This window comes from Gorilla gorilla, chromosome 20 (genome assembly GCF_029281585.2).
Source record: "Gorilla gorilla gorilla isolate KB3781 chromosome 20, NHGRI_mGorGor1-v2.1_pri, whole genome shotgun sequence".
Taxonomy (NCBI): Eukaryota; Metazoa; Chordata; class Mammalia; order Primates; family Hominidae; genus Gorilla; species Gorilla gorilla.
Window position 1 is genome coordinate 18,268,227 of NC_073244.2, and position 10,149 is coordinate 18,278,375.

Sequence of the window (10,149 nt, forward strand, 5' to 3'; positions counted from 1 at the left end):
ATTAACTCAGGACGAGCTGCCGTTGCCCACTGCTTCCTGGGTTGCAGGAGAGCCTCTGCCCCCAGCACCCATCCTGGGTGCACCAAATGTAAGAGTTAGAGGAAAGAAACACGAAATGCGGCTTGACAGTCAAAGACAGGTTTATTTTAGAAAAAACCTGAGAGGGGCTTCTGGCTGATTTCTGTCAGAAGTGCTTTCTCTTACAGACTAAGAGTGTATATTGGTTTTAGGGTGAGGGGGCTTATTACAAGCTTGGAATGTTTCTGTGTAGGGGAGAAGTCTATGGGGGGGTTGGAATGTCTCTGGGCAGAGGTGGATTATCTTGGGGCTAGCATGTCTCTGGTCTGGGAGGAGTTTGGAATGTTTCTGGTTGGAGATGTTATTTGTGGTTTATGATCATGGTGACTTAGCCATTAGGCTGATGCCCTTTGGATTTAGGCAGATTTTGATTAAGGTGGCTTTTCAAATGAGATGCTTGTCCACGATGGTGATGCTTCTACTCGGTCACCCAGCCTCTAGTCAAAAGGCTTTTTTCCAGGAAGGGCAGAACTTCAACTTTTCTCATCTTACCTCCACCTACCCATTACTGAGGTTATGTCCTGTGTGGGTATGTTTGAAAAGTGGGGACATGGTTTGTGAGTATGGTGCACTCAGACTACTAGGACACTGATCAACTTTGCCTCAGCTCGTAGAGGTGGTGGATCCATGCCAGGACACAGGCCAAGAGGACATCAGGCTGCTGTCCCTCCTCCCTGCCACTGAACACTCAGTTCCTAAAGAGAGAGGATTACTCAGAAAGCAGCTTGCCAACGCTCCTACCCAAGCTTCAGAGCCCTGTCAGATTTTGCCTTGAGGTGGAAGAGAAGCAAGCTGTGAAACACATGGCTCCTAACCTCTTGCCTAAGAATTAACTTCAATTGCAACAGATCATGAGACATTTAAGTCAAAGGGCACTCCATCCTTGATGCAGTGGAAATGGGGAAATGGAGGTGAAAGACAATTCACAGGAGATTCGTGGATTTAATGAAGATACTGCCTGCACTGTAGGCCAGCTAATTTGTGGACAAAACCAGGAAAAAAACACTGTTAGGAGGAGTCCATTAAGCATCTAAACAAACAACTATTAAACGCTGATCTCAGATAGTATTGTTAGAAAGGAGAGAAAACGTATTTGGATTTACAGGGCAAATTTGTCCCTGGAGTTTTCTGAGAACAATAGAGCCATCTGAAGGGGTGGGTTGCCCCTCCACACCTGTGGGTGTTTCTCGTTAGGTGGAATGAGAGACTTGGAAAAGAAAAAGACACAAAGTATAGAGAAAGAAATAGGGGGACCCAGGGAACCAGAGTTCAGCATATGGAGGATCCTGCCAGCCTCTGAGTTCCCTTAGTATTTATTGATCATTTGTGGGTGTTTCTCCGAGAGGGGGATGTGTCAGGGTCACAAGACAATAGTGGGGAGAGGGTCAGCAGACAAACACATGAACAAAGGTCTTTGCATCATAGACAAGGTAAAGAATCAAGTGCTGTGCTAGATATGCATACACATAAACATCTCAATGCTTTACAAAGCAGTATTGCTGCCTGCATGTCCCACCTCCAGCCTTAAGGCGGTTTTTCCCTATCTCAGTAGATGGAATGTACAATCGGGTTTTATACCGAGACATTCCATTGCCCAGGGACAGGCAGGAGACAGATGCCTTCCTCTTGTCTCAACTGCAAGAGGCATGCCTTCCTCTTATACTAATCCTCCTCAGCACAGACCCTTTACGGGTGTCGGGCTGGGGGACGGTCAGGTCTTTCCCTTCCCACGAGGCCATATTTCAGACTATCACATGGGGAGAAACCTTGGACAATACCTGGCTTTCCTAGGCAGAGGGCACTGCCGCCTTCAGCAGTGTTTGTGTCCCTGGGTACTTGAGATTAGGGAGTGGTGATGAGCATGCTGCCTTCAAGCATCTGTTTAACAAAGCACATCTTGCACCGCCCTTAATCCATTTAACCCTGAGTTGACACAGCACATGTTCCAGAGAGCAGGGGGTTGGGGGTGAGGTCATAGATTAACAGAATCTCAAGGCAGAAGAATTTTTCTTAGTACAGAACAAAATGGAGTCTCCTATGTCTACTTCTTTCTACACAGACACAGTAACAATCTGATCTCTCTTGCTTTTCCCCACACCATCAGCCAGCAATCGGTGCAGTTTAACATCTGAGGGCTGTCCAAGAGAGGAAGAGATTCCCACAGTACCATTGTCATGCCAGGATGACTGCAGGCAGAAACAAAGCTGAGCCACTTCCCCTCCCCTCAAGAGCAATATCAGAGACTTAAAGTTATGAAGAAGAAATTGACAGAGCAAGAGCATCGCCATCGTGGACAAGCACCTTATTTTAAAATTCACCTTAATCAAAAACTCTAAATCCAAAGGGCATCAGCCTAATGGCTAAGGTCAGCATGACCATAAACCACAAATAATCTCTCTGACCAAAAGCATTCCAGACTCCTCCCTGACCAGAGACATGCACCAAGATAACCCCCACTCTGGCTGGGAAGATGCCAGCCCCGAGAAACCCCCCTCCGCCCAGAGACATTCCAAGCTTGTAATAAGCCCCCTCACCCTAAAACCAATATATACTCTTAGTCTGTAAGAAAAAGTGCTCCTGACCAAAATAGGCCAGAAACCCTTCAGATTGTTTCTAAAATAAACCTGTCTTTAACCATCAAGCTGTGTTTCTTTCCTCTTTAACTCTTACAGAAATAGACTTCACCAAAATAGTCCAATCGGTCTCTAAACAAAACAAAGCAAATAACAATAACAAGGCCTGGAGAAATTGAACATACTTGAGAAGGTTCAGTATGTTATCAAAAATGTCCAATTTGCAACAAGTACAACCCATACATCCAAAAAAAAAAAAAAAAAACCTGACAATAGAAACTGCCTGTGAGAACAGATAGCAGATTTAATCGAAAAATACTTCAAAGTGTACATTATAAATATGTTCACAGAACCAAAGAAGAGCATGACTTAAACACATTGAGATTTGGAATCTAGCTGAAGGTTTCTCCATACCAACTACCCTACTTTCACAATCTTTCTAATGTAATGACTTCTGTAAAAAATGACAAGCCTGGCTGGGCGCAGTGGCTCACACCTGTAATCCCAGCACTTTGGGAGACCGAGGCGGGTGGATCATGAGGTCAGGAGTTCGAGACCAGCCTGACCAACATGATAAAACCCTGTCTCTACTAAAAATACAAAAATTAGCCGGGCATGGTGGCGGGCACCTGTAATCCCAGCTACGCAGGAGGCTGAGGCAGGAGAATCGCTTGAACCCAAGAGGCGGAGGTTGCAATGAGCTGAGATCGCGCTGCTGCACTCCAGCCTGGGGGACAGAGCGAGACTCTGTCTTAAAAAAAAAAAAAAAATGACAAGCCCATTATTAGTGGTTCATTAATAGGTTTTGAACGTACATTGCTACCAGTATCACAGAAAGTGCAGGTTTTCTGCCATGTATGAATTGTTTGAAAGTAAATGCACTGATTACTCTGCAACAAGGCTCCCCCATAGCTATTATAAAAATAATAACATCCATGTATGAAGTTTCTTAGTTCTGTTTCCCTGTGAAGTATTTTATAAATACTTCAACATCTATGTTACAGTAAGTATATTATTTTTGTTGAAAATTTTGTTTTAAAAATTGATAACATGCAAAGATCCCCTCAAGGGACATTTTTTTTCCTCTTGTGAGGGCAAATCACCTTAGATTTCTCCCAGGCTTTTTCTATTGATCTTTAATGTTCTGGTTTTGCCATTTGTTTCCTAAAATGTGGACCGAGAAAAATCATTATCATTTAGAAAGCATGGAAAAATTACTGGATTGTAGGTTCATTGTGCACTGCAGCCATGCTTGATCAATTCATCAAAATACCTCCTTTCCACATTCCAAATTTTGGAACAGCACTGATGGCCAAAAAGCACTTGTTCTCTAATTGACTAAAGGAAAAAAATAGTATCCTCACCTATAGAAGCCAGGTGCTGATGGCTTCCCTCATCACATCTCTACAGATTCTTCACAGAAAAATCCAGCAAAGCCTACTCCTTCTGGATGAACTTCAGAGTCACATCTTCAAAGACCACCAAGCCGTGACATATCCCAGATATGTGTAGAGGAGGACAGGTGAGACGGACAGCACTGGGGATCTAGACTCAATTCATGAGAGTTCACACTGAAGCGGTGTCATTGTCTCAGAGCCATGGAAAACTAGGACATGGACAAACAGAGGTTCTGAGCAGAAGTTTAATAGGCGAAAGAAAGACATGAGCTCTCTCTGCTGCAGAGAGAAGGGTCTCAGAGAAGTGGGTTGCTGTTCCCACAGTGAAATGCAGTTTTATAGATGAGCTTGAGGAGGCAGTGTCTGATTTACACAGGGTACAAAAGATTGGTTGGGGCCAGGCGTGGTGGCTCATGCCTGTAATCCCAACACTTTGGGAGGCAGAGGCGGGCGGATCACAAGGTCAGGAGACATCCTGGATAACAGGGTGAAACCCCATCTCTACTAAAAATACAAAAAATTAGCCGGGCGTGGTGGCAGGCGCCTGTAGTCCCAGCTACTCGGGAGGCTAAGGCAGGAGAATGGCGTGAACCTGGGAGGCGGAGCTTGCAGTGAGCCGAGATAGCGCAACTGCAGTCCGACCTGGGCGAAAGAGCGAGACTCCGTCTTGTCTCAAAAAAAACAAAACAAAACAAAAAAACCGACACCAGTTCACTACAATCTTTCTATAAAATACAAGAGTAAACACTTCCTAATACATGCTAGGAGGCCAACAGAATCCTACTGTCAAAACTAGATAGATACATTACAAAGGTAGAAAACTACAGACCAGTAACTCTCATGATCATAGATCCTAAAAGTTCTCAACAAATATTCACAAATTGAATCTAAAAATGTATAAAAAGAATTATACACCACAGTCAAGTGGGAATCATTACAGGTGTACAAGGCTGATTCAAAATTCAGAAATTGCCAGGTGCGGTGGCTCATGCCTGTAATCCCAGCACTTTGAGAGGCTGAAAAGATTGCTTGAGCCCAGCAGGCAGAGGTTGTCCTCTGGGAGTGAACCAGAGGCTGATATTCACTAGATCCTCCAAGATACCTGGCAACTGTGAGCATCCTGGGTCAACCCCAGGAAGTTCTAAAACCCAGGAACAGGGACAGATCACCCTGTAAAATTTCCAAAAGGGAACCTCAATCCAAAGACATTCTGGTAAGGTGTCTGTGCCTAGGGAAGATAAAAGGAGGAGAGGCACAAAGATTTTTTGCACCAGAGTTTCATGCACTTACTCTGTTTTCCTCATGTGAAATGTTCACAAACAGAAAAATATTTTAAAAAGAGCTATCGCTCTGTGAAAAAAATGATGAAGTACTGCATCTGTTTGAAATGTACAATAAAGGACAAATAGTTGATACTATTTTGAATCGATGAAGCAAAGTTGGCACTTGGGAATGTGGGGAAGGAATTGGAAATTTAGGAATTCATACAAACCCTAGAAGGGTTAAGTTCGGCAAACAGAATTGTGGATTTGAGACCTGCGTCCCACACTTTTGGAAAATGCAAGGGCAAACAAATACACGAGAAAATCGGTACCCCTGGGGAGTGTTAAAAGAAATAAGAGGCAATCAGACTGGAATGGCTATAGTGCCCTGAGTTTCTTCCCAAGGACACCAAAATCGAACACAAATGTAGCTTGTAAATTACCAATTTAGAGGAAAATGAAATTTAGCCTCCGACTACATAACCAGAACATTTCCACCTGGATAGACCTGTCAGAAATAGGAAGAACTGAAAGAAATTTGTTAAAAAGTGGCCTAAGATGGCTGCAGGTTGGACATACAGGTAATAGAAACCAGGCCCATGAAATAAAACTGAACTCTCAGCCTGCAAGTTAAATATTTCACTCACCTGTACTGATGACAACCTTGCCTATCAGATGAAGTCGAAGGTAGGACAGATTCAGTCATCCCTGTCTAAACCCTACGATGCCTGTGTACTGGTTAACCTTTCATATACTTTCACCACATACTTGCTTTATCTTATAAGGTCACTGCCCACCTCTCCCATTTTCTGTGTAACACAAGGTATAACAACACTTCACGTAGCCCACTCCAGGACACATTGTTTGTGCTGGGTCTGCATTCCCAGGCTATTGTCCTTAAACTTGACTTAGAATAAAACGCCTGTTTTTTTAACCTTTGGTTGACAGACCAAATAAGGCGACTTATAACCAAAGATTTAACTTGGCTTCCTTCCTCATACACCTTATAAAAGCCTTTCCTTCAAGCCCCCCTGACGGGACCCCAAAGAACAAGCCATGGTTGGGTTATTCATGAATTGCTCTTGGCTAAATAGTTAAATATTTAACGGTGCTGCATTTTAATTTTTACAGGTGAAAGGCAGGATTGGGAACCCCACAGACCGCAGCTCCTCCCAGGAGAACCCCACACGAGTCTGGATCCTCGCCATGATCCTCCCGTGGCCCCCACACAATCTGGGGAGACGCGGGGCGCGGTCACTGCGCTGCCGAGAGGGCTCCGGACTGGGGCTGCAGTTGCTGCGCAGGGACAGCTCAGGATGCCCGGGGGCTGCTGGCCCAGCCCCACCCTGTGGCCGAGGGGACCCAAGGACGAGCTGCGCCACGGAGACTCGGGTCCGCAGACCCCGGAATCGCTGCTGACAGGCCCGGGTCCCACCACAGCAGGTCCCAACCAGCCCCTCCTCCCACCCGGCCTTGCACACTCACCATTTCCCGGCTCCCAGTTGTCCCGGGTCCTCCCTTGGCTCCGGGGATCAGTGCTGGTCACCACCGGACAGAAGCTGTGGTGGAGCCACCTCGGCCTCTGGAAAGCTGATTTCAGTGGGTTAGGGGAACAAGGCTGATTTCAGTGGGTTAGGGGAACAAGAGCCCCTTAGACTTGCGGAGCTTGGCCCCACCCTCCTGGCGGAGCGCCTGATTGGATGATTTACACGACCCCGCCCAGTACCCCTAGGATAGGAATCAAGCCCCACCCCCTAGGCCCGGGTTTCAGGAGAAGCCACGGAAAACTCGGAAGTGTGGAGCAGGACTGACAGGTTCTAGCAACAGCCCTCCCACCCCCCACCCCCTCCCCCCACCCCGCCCAGGCCAGGCTTCCTTCTGGAGCTTGGACGTGACCCCACACGGGGGACATTTGCATTTAAGAAAAACTTGGCTCCAGGCTTTCCACAGTGGGCACTGGCATCTTCCTATACTCACTGGGCCCTTTCTGTTTCTTCCTCCTGGACGGGGGTTCACAAGTGTGAGCAGGCAGTTCCACACTCCGTGTCCAATTGAGCCAGTACCTTTGCTGGAAGCTACCGGGCTGGAACAGGAGGGAGGGCCCAGATGTCTTCCAGGGATCAGGAATTTGGGATAAGCGGCTGGTGGCATGGCCAAGGCTTCCTCATACCTTATCTCAGTCTACCCATTTTCAGGGAAGAAAATGAAATATGCCAACAAGGGAACAAAAATTAAGTGCATGGAAAAAAGTTATACTACAGCAATATTCTGTAAAGAAATCAAAAGGGGCCGGGCGCGATGGCTCACGCCTATAATCCCAGCACTTTGGGAGGCCAAGGTAGGAGGATCACCTGAAGTCAGGAGTTTGAGACCACTCTGGCCAACATGGTGAAACCCCATTCTCTACTAAAAATACAAAAACTAGGCCAGGTGCGGTAGCTCATGCCTGTAATCCTAGCACTTTGGGAGGCCAAGGCGGGCAGACCACAAGGTCAAGAGATCAAGACCATCCTGGCCAACATGGTGAAACCCTGTCTCTACTAAAAATACTAAAAAAATTAGCTGGGCGTGGTGGCACGTGCCTATAGTCAGAGCTACTCGGGAGGTTGAGGCAGTAGAATTGCCTGAACCCGGGAGACAGAGGTTGCAGTGAGCCAAGATCACACTACTGCACTCCAGCCTGGCAACAGAGAGAGACTGTCTCAAAAAAAAAAAAAAAAAAAAAAATGGGCATGGTGGCACGTGCCTGTAATCCCAGCTACTCAGGAGGTCGAGGCAGGAGAATCACTTGAACTCGGGAGGCAGAGGTTGCAGTGAGCCGAGATCGTGCCACTGCACTCCAGCCTGGGCAGCAGAGTGAAAGTTCATCTCAAAAAATGGGAAGAACAGCAAACATTTTAACTAGCTCAGATAAGCATCCTCCTTCACAAGGAAAAGCCACATTCAGAAAATGAATCACGTTCCCAACCTTAAGAGCCAGGTTCTGACTGCTGTAACGCAGCCCCAGAGGGGATCAGTCTGTGAGTTCCTGTCCCCTCAGTGTGGAAATGCTCCCTCCTTCAGGACCTTAATTTTCACCAGCAGGAAACTCTCACCTGGAATCAGCTTAAGGTTCTGATCTAAATAAACTGTCAAAATCATAAACCCATTCTCCAGAAGACAACCCAAACAAGTCTTCCTCTAAACCTGAACTAAACAGATTTTTTTAGAGGGAGTCTAGCTCTGTTGCCCAGGCTGGAGTGCAGTGGCGTGATCTCGGCTCACTGCAGCCCCCACCTCCCGGGTTCAAGCAGTTCTCCTGCCTCAGCCTCCCCGAGCAGCTGTGACTATAGGTGCGCACCACCATGCCCAGCTAATTTTTGTATTTTTAGTATAGACGGGGTTTCACCATGTTGACCAGGCTCGTCTTGAACTCCTGACCTCAGGTGGTCTGCCCGCCTTGGCCTCCCAAAGTGCTGGGATTACAGGAGTGAGCCACTGCACCTGGCCTTTTTTTTTTTTTTTTTTTTTCTTTTTAAACAAGATGGGGTCTCACTATGTTGCTGAGGCTGGTCTCGAAGTCCTGCCCTCAAGTGATCCTCCTGCCTCAGCCTCCCAAAATGCTGGGCTTATAGGTGTGAGCCACCAAGCAAGCCCAGCCCAAGTTGCTTTTTTTTTTGGAGATAGATAGAGTCTAACTCTGTCATCCAGGCTGGAGTGCAGTGGCGTGGTGTCACTCACTGCAACCTCCACCTCCCTGTTCAAGCGATTCTCCTGCCTCAGCCTCCTGAGTACCTGAGACTACAGGCACATGCCACCACACCCAGCTAATTTTTGTATTTTTAGTAGAGATGGGGTTTCACTATGTTGGCCAAGCTGGTCTTGGAACTCCTGACCTCATGCTCCACCTGCCTTGGCTTCCCAAAGTGCTGGGATTACAGCTGTGAGCTACTGTGCCCAGCCCCAAGTTGCGTTTTTATATAGTAACAATAAACGGTCTGAAAGAACATTAATGAAACAATTCCATTTACAAAAGCACCAAAAACAGTAAAAATTCAGCCAAGAGGCCTGTATCTTGTACACTGAACACTACAAAAGATTGCTGAAACAAATTAAAGAACAGACAAATAAATGGCAAGTAATCCCATGTTCATGGATTGTAAGACTTCCTATTGTTAGGATGAGCATACTACCCAAATTAATCTACAGATACAATGCAACCCCTATCAAAATCCTTATGGCCTTCTTTTTAGGCCGGGCACAATGGCTCACACCTGTAATCCCAGCACTTTGGGAGGCTGAGGCAGGCAGATCACTTGAGGTCAGGAGTTCAAGACCAGCATGGCCAACACGGTGAAACCCCGTCTCTACTAAAAATACAAAAAATTAGCCGGGTGTGGTGGCTCGTGCCTGTAATTCCAGCTACTCAGGAGGCTGAGGCAGGAGAATTACTTGAACCCAGGAAATGGAGGGTGCAGTGCACTGAGATTGTGCCACTACACTCCAGCCTGGGAGACAGAGTGAGATTCTATCTCAAAAAAAAAAAAACAAAACTAGAAAAAATCAACCCTAACGTTCATTTGGAATCTCCCCTAATACCAAAACAATCTTGAAAAAAAGTTCAAAGACTCAACACTTCCTGATTTCAAACTGGCTATAAAACTACCATCATCAAAACCACATGGTACTGCATAGGGACAGACATACAGAACACAGAGCCTAGAAAGAAAATGCTTGCATATGTGGTCAAATGATTTTTTGACAACAGTGCCATGATCATTCAATGGAGAAAGGATGGTCTTTAAACATATGTTGTTGGGAAAACTGGGTATCTACATTCTAAAGAATAAAGTTGGACCC

At 46.2% G+C, this 10,149-nt stretch overlaps 2 protein-coding genes across 4 annotated transcripts in view; one reads left to right on the forward strand and one right to left on the reverse strand.

Moving 5' to 3' along the window:
• The window catches only part of LOC101153837 (zinc finger protein 709-like), a 43,660-nt gene extending 37,197 nt beyond the window's left edge, over positions 1-6,463 (forward strand). Inside the window, exons 5-6 of one of the 2 annotated variants that reach the window (XR_008674154.2) lie at positions 4,062-4,173; positions 6,442-6,463. The gene's annotated coding sequence lies outside the window, so the exon portion shown is untranslated. Of the gene's footprint in view, positions 1-2,182; positions 2,720-4,061; positions 4,174-6,441 lie in introns of those variants that run through there. The other variant, XR_008674155.2, reaches the window with a different exon arrangement.
• Positions 1-10,149, reverse strand: part of LOC109024224 (zinc finger protein 709-like) — a 44,643-nt gene that overhangs the window by 5,881 nt on the left and 28,613 nt on the right. Inside the window, exons 8-10 of one of the 2 annotated variants that reach the window (XM_063701034.1) lie at positions 7,288-7,491; positions 6,796-6,900; positions 4,016-4,257 (exon numbers count right to left, since the gene is read on the reverse strand). The gene's annotated coding sequence lies outside the window, so the exon portion shown is untranslated. Of the gene's footprint in view, positions 1-4,015; positions 6,901-7,287; positions 7,492-10,149 lie in introns of both variants that reach the window. The other variant, XM_019016080.3, reaches the window with a different exon arrangement.